This window comes from Diceros bicornis (genome assembly GCF_020826845.1).
Source record: "Diceros bicornis minor isolate mBicDic1 chromosome 13 unlocalized genomic scaffold, mDicBic1.mat.cur SUPER_13_unloc_1, whole genome shotgun sequence".
Taxonomy (NCBI): domain Eukaryota; kingdom Metazoa; phylum Chordata; class Mammalia; order Perissodactyla; family Rhinocerotidae; genus Diceros; species Diceros bicornis.
In genome coordinates this window covers 13,728,870-13,744,480 of record NW_026690866.1, presented here as the reverse complement: position 1 = coordinate 13,744,480, position 15,611 = coordinate 13,728,870, and the positions used below count along the sequence as shown (strand labels likewise).

At 44.5% G+C, this 15,611-nt stretch overlaps 2 long non-coding RNA genes across 2 annotated transcripts; both read left to right on the top strand.

Annotated features, from left to right (window-relative positions):
- Positions 1–7,704: 7,704 nt before the first annotated feature.
- Positions 7,705–10,412, top strand: LOC131401730 (uncharacterized). Its single transcript, XR_009217903.1, has 3 exons — positions 7,705–7,914; positions 9,992–10,099; positions 10,391–10,412. It is a non-coding gene; the product is annotated as an uncharacterized LOC131401730 (long non-coding RNA).
- Positions 10,413–12,028: 1,616 nt separating this feature from the next.
- LOC131401731 (uncharacterized) lies at positions 12,029–12,562 on the top strand. Its single transcript, XR_009217904.1, has 3 exons — positions 12,029–12,073; positions 12,169–12,235; positions 12,394–12,562. It is a non-coding gene; the product is annotated as an uncharacterized LOC131401731 (long non-coding RNA).
- Positions 12,563–15,611: the final 3,049 nt, after the last annotated feature.

The following is a 15,611-nucleotide window of genomic DNA, read 5'->3' as shown; positions in this document are numbered from 1 at the left end:
AAAAAATTGCTTTCATGAATATGCAAGATAAATACTGATAAGGATAATAGCGTTGTTTACTTAACCATAAATAAGATAGGCAGAATTAACTGGGAATGGTTCTCTGCAGAGCATTCTGTTATTTGGTGCCTGGAGCAACAAAGGAAGACAATTGGCTAAACTTACCCAATGCCTTCTTTGGGGGCATGCGAATGAGAGAGAATGACTGAACCTGGGCTGAGGACACTTTGCATCTCTCCCCCGACATGGATCAGTGTGTGAAGTGTCCAGATCATCAGTATGCCAACAGAGGGTGTGATTGCTGCCTCAAAAAAGCTGTGACCTTTCTGGCTTATGAGGACCCCTTGGGGATGGCCCTGACCTGCACAGCTCTGTGCTTTTCTGTCCTCACAGCTGTGGTCCGGGGGTCTTTGTGAAGCACCAAGACACTCCCATAGTCAAGGCCAATAATCGGACTCTCAGCTACAACCTGCTAATCTCCCTCACCCTCTGCTTCCTCTGCTCCTTCCTCTTCAGTTGTCGTCCCAAGACAGCCACCTGCAGTCTTCAAAAAATCACATTTGGAGTTGTATTTACTGTGGCTGTTTCCCGTGTCTTGGCCAAAACTATGACTGTGGCTGCGGCCTTCAAGGTCACTGCACCAGGGAGAAGGATGTGGCAGTGGTTGGTGTCAGAGGAACCTAACTTCATCCTTCCCATCTGCTCCTTTATCCAGTTGAGTCTCTGTGGGATCTGGCTCGGAACCTCTCCTCCCTTCATTGACACAGATGCACACTCTGAACACCGCCACATCTTCATCGTGTGCAACAAGGGCTCGGTCACTGCTTTCTACTGTGTCTTGGGATACCTGGGCTCCTTGGCCCTGGGCAGCTTCACTGTGGCTTTCCTGGCCTGGAACCTGCCTGACACCTTTAATGAAGCCAAGTTCCTGACGTTCAGCATGCTGGTGTTCTGCAGTGTCTGGGTCACCTTCCTCCCCGTCTACCACAGCACCAAGCGCAAGGTCATGGTGGCCGTGGATGTCTGCTCCATCTTGGCCTCCAGTGTGGGGCTATTAGGCTGCATCTTTGCTCCCAAGTGCTACGTTATTTTCCTAAGGCCAGAGAGAAACACATCATATGTGTTAACGAATTAAACACATTCAGCGAGAAAATAATCGAAATGTAAGTTATTTTCATAGGTCACAAGAACTTGTCTACACTTGAAAAATAAACTACCACATTTTTGCAGATCCACTTTAAGTACCAACTAAACTTACCTTACATCTCCACTTAACTTTTTGCTTTACGTTTGTTTTGGCTTTGTACAATTTTCCTTGGGCATTCAAATGAACAAATACAAAAACATTCATACTAATTCTCATCTAAAATTATGTGTGAAAGATTACGAAAATGGCCACATATTAGTCTTCTCCCACTGTCTGTTTGGTCGTAGCATCCCACGTTGACTCTGGGTAGACTTGGCCTTGTAACTTGCTTTGGCCAATGGGACATGAACAAATGACATAAGCAAAGGCATGAAAACCACTTGCTCATTGTTGGTACTTGTCCTTCTCTGTCTGCCCTTGGGAAGCCTGAGGCCATCAATATGTGAATGAGTCTAGATAGACTGCATATCTCTATTACTCCAGGTGACTTCAAGTCAACAATCAGATATGTGAGTAAGGCCGTCCTAGACCAGCCAATCCCAGCTGAGCCAACAATAGGTCCAGATCAAAATAACTGCCCAGTTAGCCCACAGAATCTTGAGAAAAAGTAAACTATTCTTATTTGTAGCCACCAAATTTTAGGTTGGTTTGTTATACAGCAGAAGCTAGTTGATACATTATGCTACCATTTATATATGTCCTTTCATTATTTGTGTAATTATCACAGATTTCTATGTCTTTATCCAATATCGTAGACTGGAATATTTTTCTCTAGATTAAATCTCTGAAAGAAAATCAGAGACCATATCACGTTCCATTTTACTTTTTCTCCTTCCTCTTTTCAACCAGACATTTTTAAGCATATATATTAAGAATATCTTCACTAATTTTAAGATTATGGACATTCTTCTATATTGTCATCCACCACTGTTATACGCGGGGGATTTTTCCTTTTAATTTTAGCCCTTATAATCCATTTGGAATGATTTACTTGTGACTAATGTTAGTTGATGGTCCAGTGTTTTATTTTACAAATGGATATCTATTAGTCTATAAAACAAACACTACATCATTTTAAAAGTTGATTTGAAGCATATGGAATCTGAATAATGTTTGGAAAATTGATATCTTTGAAACACTGTTTTCAATCACAAGTATAGAATATCTCTGCATTTAATCAGAGCTTTTACACGCTTTGTATCTCTTTATAATCTTCTTCATATAACTAATGTGTAGTTCCAATTATTTTAACAACTCATCTTAAATAATTCATTGCTCTTATGAATGGAATAATTATTTACATGTTTAAAGTAATTATTGCTCATGTAACAGTATTTTTGATGTTTCATATAGGAATCTAGCTTCCTTATACTTTACTGCACTTATTTACCAGTTCTAAACTTTATAAGTTATATCCCACTAAATTAATAGATTTTCTCTTCTTCTCTAATATTATTTACCTCTTATTCTTTTGATTCTCATTTTTTCATGACTGTGGTCGCCAGTGCCACACTGAATCACAAGTGTTTGCCAGGAGCATTTTCATCTTCTTAAGTTTAGCATAAACATCAGATAAATTCCTTGTCACGGCAGAGCAGACATCTAAGGGGGAAAAAGTAAAAACGTGAAGGGGAATCATTTCTGTCTGGAAATCAACAGACTTGCTTCTCTTGGCTGTTTGGAGCTGGAGATCTTATGACAACGTGGCCAGCTGAGAATCAGAGGATCTTTCTCTAGTCCCAGGCATTAGTCTTGGTCAAATCTCTCAACCTCTTTAGACCTCAGTTTCTTCACCTGTAACATGAAGAGTTGGACGAGTCTTTTTGAGTTCTGAAATCCAGTGACAACAAGATATCCTTCACCCAGATGCACTTGACAGAGACCAGGGAGAATTTCCACTTGTCTTCTTCTGCATCAACATTATTATCCATATCACCCCTTAAAGACACATCAAATGTCTACTTTAGCATGACACTAATAAAACAGGTTCCATACCAAATCGCTGTTCATTGGGATAACAAATCTATAGTAAATTGTTTAGAGGTAAGTATAGAGATGGGCCCTGCTAGAAACAGCAATCAACGGGCCAAAAAATCTTGCTTTATTTTACAGAAAGGCTGTGGAAACACTCCCTAATACACCAGAATGCTTAAGTACTTAGAAAGTATGAAATAAATGGGAGCCTTGTATCCATGGTTAGGAGCTAATAAGGTTATGATTTTTAAAATTTTGTTAATGATGCCATGTGCCTGCTATGGGGCTGTTCTCTGGTGAGTAAAGAGCAGATGTATTCAAGGCCACTTTCATTCCTTTAATAAATATTTACTCAGCACCTACTTCTTGCTGCACGATAGCAGTGATCTACCATAAGAGCATTTATATTCTAGTAGGGTGACACAGACCATAAACAAAAAGAGAATATTGAGGTGATCAATAATGTTACATATATGTCAAAATTTTTTCATTCTGGAATATTTTTCACCCTTTCCCTTCTTTGATGGTTTACCAGAAGTCTAATCATGGACTTGAAAACCCAGAAAGCATTGGTTCCAAGTTACTTCTCGCAACAGCTCTGTTTCAAAGACGTAGTGTTTATCATCTGAGAGTATGTCTCTTTAAGACTAAGTTCCTAGGAATCAGCATTATTTCATCACTTTCTTGTGAGGACCGATGATATTCTGAAGGGGAAACAAAATATCATATGGGATTTATACTTGAAATGATGTTTCCACTCTAATTGTGTTATTTAATGTGGTGTGATTTGGGGAAAGTCAGTTACTCCTTCAGAGACAGTGGTAATAATACCCTGCAAAGCATTCTATAGAGATTAAATGAAACAAAGTATGAGAAACTGCTTTGTAAATTGCAAAGCAATCTATTTAAGCTTATTTTTTCTAATAATATTTTAATTTATCCAATCCTTTTTGACTCTACCAAACCTGCCTAGACTGAGTTTTATCATTTATTCAACAATAATAATGGGTCAAAATGGTTGAGTATTAGAAATTTCATATGGTTCAACATAATTAATAGGCCATCACAATATTTAATTTGATTATAATTACAGTTAAATTTTTCATGATGCTTTATCATGTGCCAGGCACTTTCTAGGCATCAGACATGTATTCTCTCATTTAATCCTCACAACAGTGCCATGAAGACAATACTATTAACCTCTATTGTATGGATGAGGAACATTAGAGGTTATGTAATTGACCAATGTCACACAGCTGGTAGCCAGGCAGTCCACCTCCAAATTCTCTTTTAGGGATCTATTAGATGTTGTTGCGCTTACGTTGTAAAAGGATCACCCTGGTTCCTGGTTGGTGAATGGACCAGAGGGGACTAAGGAAGAAAGCACATGACTACTGAAATTATCCAGTCAAGCAATTCTGAATACAGAATTTCCTTCCTTTTTAAGGCTGAATAATATTCCATTGTATAGATGCCCCAGATTTTCTTCATCCTTTCACCCATGGATTCACAATTAGGTAGTTTCCATCTCTTGGCTATTGTGAATAATGTTGCAGTGCATTTTGTCAAATGATTTCCTGGCACTTGGTGTGTTTGAAAAAATTCTTCTTATACACATTAGTTACTGTAATGAACTACCTTTCTAAATGTCTAAAGTTTAAATATTTATCATTCTACAGAAATACCTTGCCTAATCATGATTTGTGTTGTTATCAGTTCATGAACGATCTAAGATTTTGGTACAAAAATTTGTTATAATGGCTTTTTTTGCATGTATTCAGGAACCTTGCATAATATGGGTATTCCCTGATTCTTGATTTTTAGTAGAGTTTTCTAGTAAGCCTTTAGGATAGGAAGTATCTTCGTAGATGTGAGGCAGAGAGCAGAAAAATAATAAAGTGATTGTTATATTTAAATATATCAAAAGAAAACTGTAGTTTTGCTAAATTGTTTTTACACAGCCTTTGCTTATTTCTAAGTGTGACACATATTTTATTAATGAAAAGAAAATTCAATAACCAATTTTAACATAAAACAATATCTATTGAGAACTTATATGAAAATTTTAGCAATATGCTGTCACCAGTTTCTTCATCTGCAAAATGGAGATAGATAATACCATCTTCCATATGGGTTGCTGTGAGAAAACTCAAGAGTAATGTATGTAAAATGCTTATCACCCTGTGGGTTGGAAAGTGATGTCTCATTCATTTTTCCACCGGGATGATGACAGCTTTTTTAATGCATGAAGTCTGTAGTTTTCAAAATACGTTCTACTGTTGCAAAGTGAATCCTTTTTACAAATTCTTTGTAGAGTTAGATGATCCCTTTGGAATACAAATTCAGGCTCCCGTGTGTGTGCGTGTGTGTGTATGTATACGCACATCTCTCAAATAATACTCCAAGCCTTATAATGAAAAGCTACCTTCCCCATTCTTGACTCTGGTTCCAAAAACAACAACTTTAAATTTCTGGTTGAAAATCTATATTTCTAAATTAGCTACTCATACAGCTTTTTCATTTTTCGTCTTTTGACTATTGATGCTTTTTTCTCTGAAAAAATCAGCATGAAAAGTTCCTACATATGTGAAAAACATAATTCCCCTTGCCCAATTTAACTATTTAATGAATTAGGATAAATCAAAATTCGATGTCTACTGTTTTATGACATAAGTGTTTACCATTTTATAGCATATGAATCTTATCCAGAGATGTGCTACGTCAGATAGTATGAATACATTTTCTTTCTCACTTTTTCCTTTGACCTTTTAAATGGTAAAATTCTCTTGTTTCTTTGTTGTCTTCCTATGGATTTATCACTGGTTCATCTCCTTCCACCAGAAAATTAAATCTCTTATCATTAACTTCTGATGCATGAGACAATTCATGGGCTTCAGGTTTTGCTTGGGGACATCCCTCTTGGGCTTGAACATATACACAGTCCCACATATACACAGTATATCTGGAAGGATAGAGCAGGAAAGGGTGTTTATCTCTGTGCAAAAGTAACGGGAGACAGTGGTAGAGTGAGAATATTTTATTGACTTTGGACCACTCTTTGAAGTTTTCCTATACGTGCACTTACGACGTAGGTCTCCCTCCCCCCAGATTTTTAAAATTAAAATAGCGTTATATCCTTATCTACTGGCTTGGAACAGCAAGTTGTAGAGAAATGGGAATATATGATCCAATTTTTTAACGAAATTAACAACAAATGCACAAAAAATTTAGAATTCTAAATATGGGCACATCATTCTATGAGGCTGTGTAAAGGTGGGGAAAGGAATGAAGAACAGCTGCTCATCATCCAGTTACCTGTACAGTCTAGGGGTCCACGGAAAACCTTGCCTCCAGCCCCGCCCGTGGAGCTGATTTCCTCCCCCTGTGAAGTCTGCCTGAATTATTCCAGCCACATCCCCGCCTCTTCCCGCCACTGGAACTGGTCTCCGCCCACAACGTTCGGGTCTTGCTCCGCTCACAGCCGGGACCACGCCCACAGCCTGGTTCCGTCTCATTGCCCCGCCCACAACCTCGTCCCCGCCCACAGCCTGGTCCCGGATCACTGCCCCACCCGCACCCTTGTTCCCGCCCACAGAACCGCCTCCCAGGCCTGCTGTCACTCACAGCCTTGTGCCCACCCACATCCCGCCCCTAGAACTGGTTCCCGCACACAGCCCCGCCCCTAGATTTTGTCCCTGTCCCTGATGCTGACCCAGCCCGCTTTCCAGCTTCTCACTCACTCTAGAAACTAGACACTTCCCCCGAGGCTGGGGTGTGCGGCCTCGCCCCGCCCGCCGCCTCAACCCGCAGCCCCCAAACGTTCGTCCTCCCCGAATTCCCGCCCGAGACTGGAACCGGAAGCGCGTGCGGCGCCATGGATGGAGGGGGCGTTCTGCGCGGTGTGTTCCGTCTTGGCGCGGACAGCATTCCCGTGCACGTTCACCCTCATGGGCGGTGCTCGGTGAGCGGTGGGCTATCCTGGCTCCAGTCTCGGTCCAGGGAGGGGCCTGGGCCAGGGGAAGCCCCGTCAGGGCCCGGCGTCCCTCCGTCCTCCCGGAGCCCCGTTTCCCCCGGGGCTGTTGGCTCAGTGCGCCCAAGGCTGCTGTTCCTCCTGGCTCCGGGAGCCGCTGTCCCCTCCTCAGAGTCCAGATCATCGTCCTCCATGTGATTTTTTTCCCCAGAGGGCTTATCCACGTCTGCAGACGGTGTTTGGGTTGTTACAATTGGGGTGCTCCTGGCATCTAGAGGGGGAGCCAGGGATGCTGCTCAGCGTCCTCCAGGGCCCAGGACAGCCTGACAGGTTTATCTGGCCCGGAATATCAGTTGTGCCGAGGTTGGGAAACCTGCTCCAGGGCCTGAAAATTTCCCGAGCCTTGAATGAAGTGTGGAAATTGTTGACAAGTCAGCGAGTCACTTACAGGGTCCCTAAATGACAAGCTTGTTTAAAGTGTCCAGAGTCACCAAAAAGTCTCTGTCCAGCCAAGTGAGTTGAGTGACTCAAGTGCACACAGCACGAAGCTGCTTTCTCCCATCTCGGGGAGCAGCAGGTGGCTGGATAGGAATCGAGAAAATCCAGCCACAGCTAACAGTTACAGTTAAATCAGTAAATACAAAAATAGAAAAGTGAATGGGGTTGTCCTTTCCATCCAACACCCTATAAAAGGCCTCAAAAGCTTGTTTGCGCTTTTTATCCCCCCTCAGACACGAAAAGCATCCGTGGAGCTCAAGTTTCAGGTGAAACCAGGCTCAGGGTCCACCTGTCCTCGCTGATCCATGGATTTCTGTGTGACCAGGTGAGTACCCTGTGGACCTGGTACCAACAGGTTCCGGCAGCCTCCGCTGTGCAGAAGACCTGCCAGTGGGCTTTCCTGGGCTCAGGTTGTCACCACATGGAGTCACTGAGAGTGAGGGTATCTTGAGAAATATTGTTGATGTTTGATGGATGGAAAGATGGTAAGCTGTGTGTGGTTCTGTGTGGTAAATATTTCAGTAAGTACAGTTATATGCAAATAAAAACACATGAAACAAACGTAAATAACTGCAAATGTGTATTATAGTAGAAAATATAGATTTACTTGCATTGCATAATACTCAAAAGTCAGGATTTATATATAATATAAATACAGAAATGTTTTGCATGTGTATGTAGTATTAGAAGACATCCCATGAAATATTAGCAGGGATACTCAGCAACATTCCTTAGACCCATTCAATTTGACTTCTAAAGTCCTATAAATCCTCCACAAAAATTTGAAATAGAGGAGCATTCAGGGAAAAAGATGATTGGAACTTCCTTGTATTAATAACAAATTTAAAATTGAATTTGCCAGTAGCCAGATTCATTTAGAACATTTTTTTCTTTATGACATTTCAAATCATTTGGAGGAATACTAAGCAACACTGTAGACTGAAGGGAAGGGCAATAGTCTCCAAAAAGACTGTCCTCACCACCTTGCCTTCTAAAGGGAATTAACTTTGTTTCTTGAAACTTTTCTGAAATAACGGTCTGGTGATTCACTTTGCAGAGAATCTTGTTAAATAATTTTGTATTTAGTTGTTGGCCTCTACTAATTGTGTGTGTATGTGTGTGTGACTTTTTCATTCTAGCTTTCTGTGATGTTCTTGAGGGGAATGTGTGCTTGTCATGCAATAGATAGTCTTTGAGTGTATAATTTATGGTGACCAACCATCCTCGTTTATTCAGGACAGCGGGGTTTTCCAGGACACAGGACGTTTAGTGTTCAAACAAGGGCAGTCCTAGACAAACCGGGATGGTTCCTCATCTCATGAGCCAGGCCCTGGGCCACATGCATGGGGACCTGGAGAACCAGAGAGACCTTGTCCCACCTCCATGGAATTTATATTGTATTTGGGAATTTGGATTTTGAAAAGTTAATGATGAGAGTGATGTAGGAGTTTGGCACAAGGGGAATCAACCTGAGGGGGCAGTGAAGCCCTCTTGAGAAGGACTGATATGTAGCTTGAGAGCTGTAGTTGGGACTGGATTTAACTGGTCAGAGGGTTAGACTGGAGTGAGGGTGTGAGAGTGTGTTCAAGAGAGCATTTCAGGCAGAGGAACCGCATGAGGACACCCTTGAAGCAGAGAGCCTGGTGTGTCCATGAACTGAGAAGAGGGATGGCTGAGCGGAGTCAACACAGGGGGAGGGGTGTGAGCCACACCAGCGAGGGGAGGAAAGGCAGGACCAGATCAGGGGTGACTTGGGACTCTGTTCTAAGACCAGTGGGAAGACTCTGGAGAGATGCGAGTAGAAGGATGATGTGATTAGGGTTTGGTCTAAGCATGTGGGTAAAAATGGACTTCATGGTTAAGAATGAAGACTTAATATGCAAGATGGGAGGTGCTGGGAATAAGATTAGGAATAAGATGATTGTTGCCTAGGCCTGGATGATGGCTGTGGAGTAGGAAAGAAGTAGAAAGAAAAGATATTGGAGTGTAGAACCGAGAGAACATAACGGTACTTTCTTGCCTGCATGTGTCAGATGGCACAGGGCACTGACTGTGCTCCTCGCTGCTGTCCGTGCAGACCTGCAGGTGCCCCCTTACCCAGGTCTGTGTGTTCACCCCTCTTTGCCACTCACAGGCCCCCCTCCACATCCTAAAAGAAGTCAGGCCTTACTTGTGAGGGGGTTGTCTCACACGGGAGACACCTAGGATAGTCCCTGCAGGCATCAGAGCAGCCCCTTCAGCATCTCCATCAGCCTCTTCCTTTCCCCTCTCTCACTTTCGGCACCAAGAATGACCCCTGCTCAGTATTCCACTTCACCATGATCTTCCTCCCCCAGGCTTGAGAAGGGTGGGGCAGCCACTGTGGTGGACATCATCTGCACCTTCCACTCTGACCCCTGCAGGCCCCAGGCTGGACAGAGAGTGACTCTACTGGGAGCTGAGCCATGAGACCCAGTGCATCACCCACCTGGGCTCCTTCACCCTGGACGGGGACAGCCTCTACGTCAGTGGTGAGGGGCTCTGCTACAGCCACGCTCTCTCTCCCAGTCGGAGTTCTGTGTTCCCTCCTTTGTTCTAAAGTGAGCTATGATCCATCTCTCTATCCTCCTGGTCAGGGTTCAGTCTTCTCATCACTGTGTGATCACTGGGTCCAACCACCTTGCATCTAGTTGCCTTCCCCCTGAACACCCCTCCACTCATCCTCTCTGCTTTCCCCTCAAATGTCCCTACATCCTTCCTCTCCCTTAATTCTTTATGTTCACCCCAACTCTTGCTCATCTCCTCTCACCTTCTCTCCACAGGTTACACCTATGGAGCCGTGGCCCTGACTACCAACAGTGAGTATTCCTGGCCCTGATCTCCTATGTCTCGTCTGCATTTGGGGTTTGGGAGCACTTGTTCTCCTTCACCTGCTGTCCTTGGTGAGGGAGGCACCTGGAAGTGACCTAATTCATCCCTTCTCTCCCTCCCGGGTTCTGGTGGAGAGTCCCAGCCCATTGTGAGAAAGCCTTAGACACAGATATGTTCTCCACCACATTCTGACCCCACGTGGTTTTCACTTTAATTCTCCTAGAGCCCCACTCTTGGTCCTCATTTTCCAGGTATCCCATCCATCTTCCCATTTTTCTGCCTGTCTATCTATCTCTATTCCAAGTTCAGTCTCTCTTGTTCACCTATCTCTCTCTCTTGGGCTCCTCTCATCCACAGGCTTGCTCATCCCTCTGCTCACACAGTCACCCGTCCCCTCACTCTCATTTATGCTTCACCTGTGAATGGTGGTCCTGAGACAGCCAGTGATGGAGCCCGTGTGAGCCTAGGGGCTCCTCCCACTCTGTCCGTCCTTGCTGACAGCCCTCTCCACAGCTCCCTAGCCGGCCACCACATCCCTGCATACTTGGTCGTCACCTGTGCCACCAGAAGCCACCACAGGTATCTGGGGGTGCCTTTTCCTTTGCAAGAGAAGCTCTCCAGCCCCTACCAGCCAGTTGTGATCCAGGAGCTGGGAAGCCAGGGTGTGAAATTCTGGTTTTAGGGCATTCATGCTGATTACAAAGATTACACCAACGATTCAGTCTAAGACCAGCCCTCAGAGAGCCCCTAGTCTTGTGAAATTAACACACCATTATAATACAATATGAGATATTTCGGGGAGAGGCACCTGGCATAATTTGGAGGGGAAGAGCTTGCTAGAGAAAGTTTCACCAGAATGAAGTCTTTAAGAATGAGTAGGAGGGACCCCGGCAAATAGAGGATGAAGGGTTTTCCTGGCAGAGGGGATTCCATGAGCAAAGACTCTGGCCAGAAACAACATTCCGTATGGGGAGAATTGAACCGAATTTGGGTTGCATGAAGCATAATAATTAACCCGCAGTAGATGGATAAAATGAGACTGAAAGGTCAGCAGGAGTCAGATTGAGTAGAGCCTTGAGTGCCAGGTCAAGAAGGTTGAACTAAACACTGAAGGCCGTAGGGAGCCATGGGTGGTACTAGAGCAATGGTGGCCCTAGTGGGGTATTCATTTCAGAAAGATTCTTCTAGTAGTCCACGTAGAACATCCTTTAGACAGAGCATCCAATGAGCCTGCTGGGGTGTTTGTCCGGGTGAAGGAAGTTAAGACCTGAACTAGGACAGGTATGGAGAGAGGGAATGTATGTGAGGACAAGTGTGCAAGGTGAATGGGTGTTACTGGGAGGGAGGAGGAGCTGAGCAGATATGCTGGTTCTGACTTGGGTGGATCCACACGCACGTGTGGATGGTGATGCCACTGGGACAGAAGACGACAGATTATAATGAGTGCAGGACTCTGGTGTGGTCTCAGGCCAGCTTTCAGAGACGGCCATCGCTCTCCCTCTCGTCTTGCGGCTTTGGGGCGCAACATGAAGACCCTCACAGTCAACGTCACCATCTCCACCCTCTGGTATTCCTCAGACATGATCAAAGACTAAGCCACGATTAACTTCACTGAGAGGGGCCTGCAGAGCCTGGTGAGACCCTGGTCCCAGCAGCTCCTGGTGGGTTAAATCCCACGCAGCCCCTCCCTCAACCCCTGTCCCTCCTGCTCCTCCTCCTTCCTCCCCAGCTGGATCCTTGTTCAAGAACAGCAGCCTGGGCCTCTTCTACTCGAGTTGCAGACTGCTCTCCCTCAGGTGAGACCCTCCCCTGAGCATTTGCCCCTAATGACCACTTTTGTGACCACCCTTCTCTGTCTCCCCACAGTCCTCCCATTTCCTCCTTCCTGTTCTGGCCCCCAACCCCAGAGGTTTCATGACCTCTCTCTAGAGTCCCCACATCCCTCTCTCCCCAGGCCTGAGAAGGATGGGGCAGCCACCAGTGTGGACGCTGTCTGTACCCACCACGCTGACCCCGTGGGCCACCATGCCTCTGTGCTGGGAGCCGAGAATCTCCACCTGTCTGCTCTTCCTCTCGGTGGCTTCAAGCTCTGCAGCCCAGAGTTTATCCATCCAGAGAGAGTACCAGCTACATTTCTGCATCATCAGCTGGAACCTCAACAACTCGGAGCCCACATCCTTGGAGTACACTGCCCTGCTCGGGGACACCCAAGACCAGGTGGAGTCTCCCTCTCCCGTCTCTCCTTGCCCTAAGGGCACAATCATTCCTCCATCTGACTTACATCTGTTATGTGATTGTTTCAACCCTTCACTTTCCCTGCATGTCTGGGTTCTCTCAGTGTCCAGAGGTGATGTCCTAGCTGCCATCCCCATTTCTCACATGGGTAAACTGAAGCTCAGAAATGGGAGTATTGTGCCTAAGGTCACAAAGTGTGTTAGGGACAGAGCCAGGATTTGAAGTCAGGTCTCCCTTGCCCCAAGGTCTGTGATCTTTCACTGGCTCCAGTGGCGCCCTGCATCCCCAGGAGACCTCCACCTCACCCACTCTCCCTCGCGTTTGTTCTAGGTCACCAAGTTCTACAGAGGCAGCCAGCTGTGAGACATTTTCCACTCCTGCCTGGTCACCGACTTGATGTAGGTTGAGGAGATTGGAAGCATTGGCTGAGCTGGTGGCTGATGACTCTGAGCTCCCGTGACACATCATTGATCTGGAAGTCACGTACATCGTGCCCATTCTGCCCCACATCCTTGTCAGCTAATCCTAACATATCCTTCCATAGGTTTTTGGGGGATGAGAAAAGCATTAACATTTGGTGCCACCAACCTCCAGCATCCTGCTCCTCTTCCTCTTCTGGAGACTTTCAACAAATATCAGCAGTCTAACTGTGCTCTCCAATAGTGGAGCCACTAACCACATGGGGCAATTTAAATTTTTTATACACCTATTAAGATATGATTCACATGTTATTTGTGGGGAGGAGTGTATTTTTTAGGTTTTTCTATATACAATATCTTCTCATCTGCAAAACAAATAGTTTTACCTCTTCCCTTCCAATCTGGGTTTCTTTTATTCCTTTTTCTTGCCTAATTGCCCTCATTAGAACCTCTAGTACCTGTGATTAACATAGGAGATATGATAAGACATCATTTTCTTGTCCCTGGTCTTAGCGGGAAATTTTCAGTCTTTCACCATTGAATATGCTGTTAGCCGTGGGTTTTTCATTGATGCTGTTTATAGGTTGAGAAAGTTTTTTTCTATTCCTAATTTGTTAGTGTTTTCTTTTTTAGACATGAAGGGCGTTGTATTTTGTAAAATTATTTTCTGTATATATGGTCGAGATTGCGTGGTATTGGCCCTTATTCTATTAATATTGTGTAATACATAATCAAGTTTTCAGATATTAAGCCAACCCTTCAACTAGAGGTGAGAGATTAAGATGGTCTCAAGTCTTTCCTGGGCGTGCCACAGCAATGAGCACTTGTGGCCCTCTAGATGCCCGCAAATACACTGGAGCTTTTCAAAGCCCCCTGTGGACATCTCATTCCCCCAATTTTTCTTCTAAGTTTTTGGCTCACCATTGCCTGCCTCAGCTGGTATCACTCCCTCAGACAGCTACAATAGAAAACAATCAGCCCTGAATATTTTTAGCAAGTGCCCTGGTGACAGACTTTCCTCCCTGGGCAAGCTCTGAGTCAAGTAACGTCAAGCCCTGAACATGGGGCTTTTTCGAGAAGCTGCCAGGCAGGTCACCTAGTGACAGTTCAGTGGGGATGGCTATTTTCAGAGCTCCAAACCCATCATGTCTGCTTGGCTGCTGGTTGTCTCAGCTACCATGGTTCTGAGACTGATGGTTTTCAAAGTTATGTAGGATATTGTGAGAGCACGATGGGAATAGTGCAAGTTATAATGCCACAAAGTTTGCTCCCGTTATCAAGATTCCACCATGTTTCTTCACTAAACCCTCCTCAGATTCTTACAAGCTGTTGATTAATTTCTAGACTTCTGAAAAGTTGATTTTGACCTTTTTTTTTTACCAGTGTTCTCATTGTTTTTATGCATTTGCAGAAGTCCTTTCTCAAATGTTTCAAAAATGTTCTCCCTGTGGTTATTTATTTATAAATTAATTACTTAAAATGAAATTACGTGATAAATTGAGTTCCTCACTCACACACACTAGCCACATTTTAAGTGCTTGATAACAACATGGGGCTAATAATGAGTGTATTTGGTAGTGCAGACAAATGTTTACATTATTGCAGAAAGTTATCTTGGACAGAACCCAGAAGCAGGGAATCTAGAATCAGGGTAGAATTCTAGACATCCTTCTTCATCCCTTGTGCCCTTCCAGGTCTGTCCCCCACAGTAACCACACTGGAGTGGACTCCCTGTGTCCCTTGCCGCCTTGGCACATAGGCTGGACAGAGTTGCCATCTAGGAGGAATTCCTGTGGCTGACCCAGAATGGACCCAGCTGCAGAACTTGACCCTGGTCAGGAAGAGTGTCCTTGGGAATGATAAGGCTCCCTGGTCATTGTGAAAGGAAATGAGGACTTTCTGGGGATTCTGGATGCCTGGGGCTGAGAGAGCATTGAACTTTCTCAGGCTGGCAGGAGGTGGCATAGTCCCCCAGTCTTTACCCACCATTGAGAGAGAGAAAAGGACACCAGTGTAATATAGGAGGCCGTCACCTTCTCCTAGACAACTCTGTGACCTCAAGCTAGACACCTCCCCTCTCTGGACTTTTGATTCCTTATCTCTGCACTGAAAACCACTGGGCCAGATGGTCAGTGAGGGTCTCCAGCTGTGTGTGAAGCAGACTTACAGGTTTGGGCGTCATGTGGTTTCTGATCCACAGGCTATAGTTTACCCAGTCCCGCTCCAGATGAGCACCAATGCGCTAGAACTTTCTGTAGTGTTAGAATGTTCTATATCTGTGCTCTCCAGTGCATAGTCACATGTGGCTGTTGAGTACTCGAAGGATGGTATTGTGATTGGTCTTTATTTGTACTGATTTTTAATGTTACTGAGGTACTAGATTTTTTATTTTATTTAACTAAAATTAATTTTAATTCAAAAAGAGACTTGTTGCTGCTCCATATCAGACAGCACACCTCTAAGAGGTTGTCTGGATAGAGGTACAAGTAGGGGGACCTGTACGCCTCCCCCCATGCCC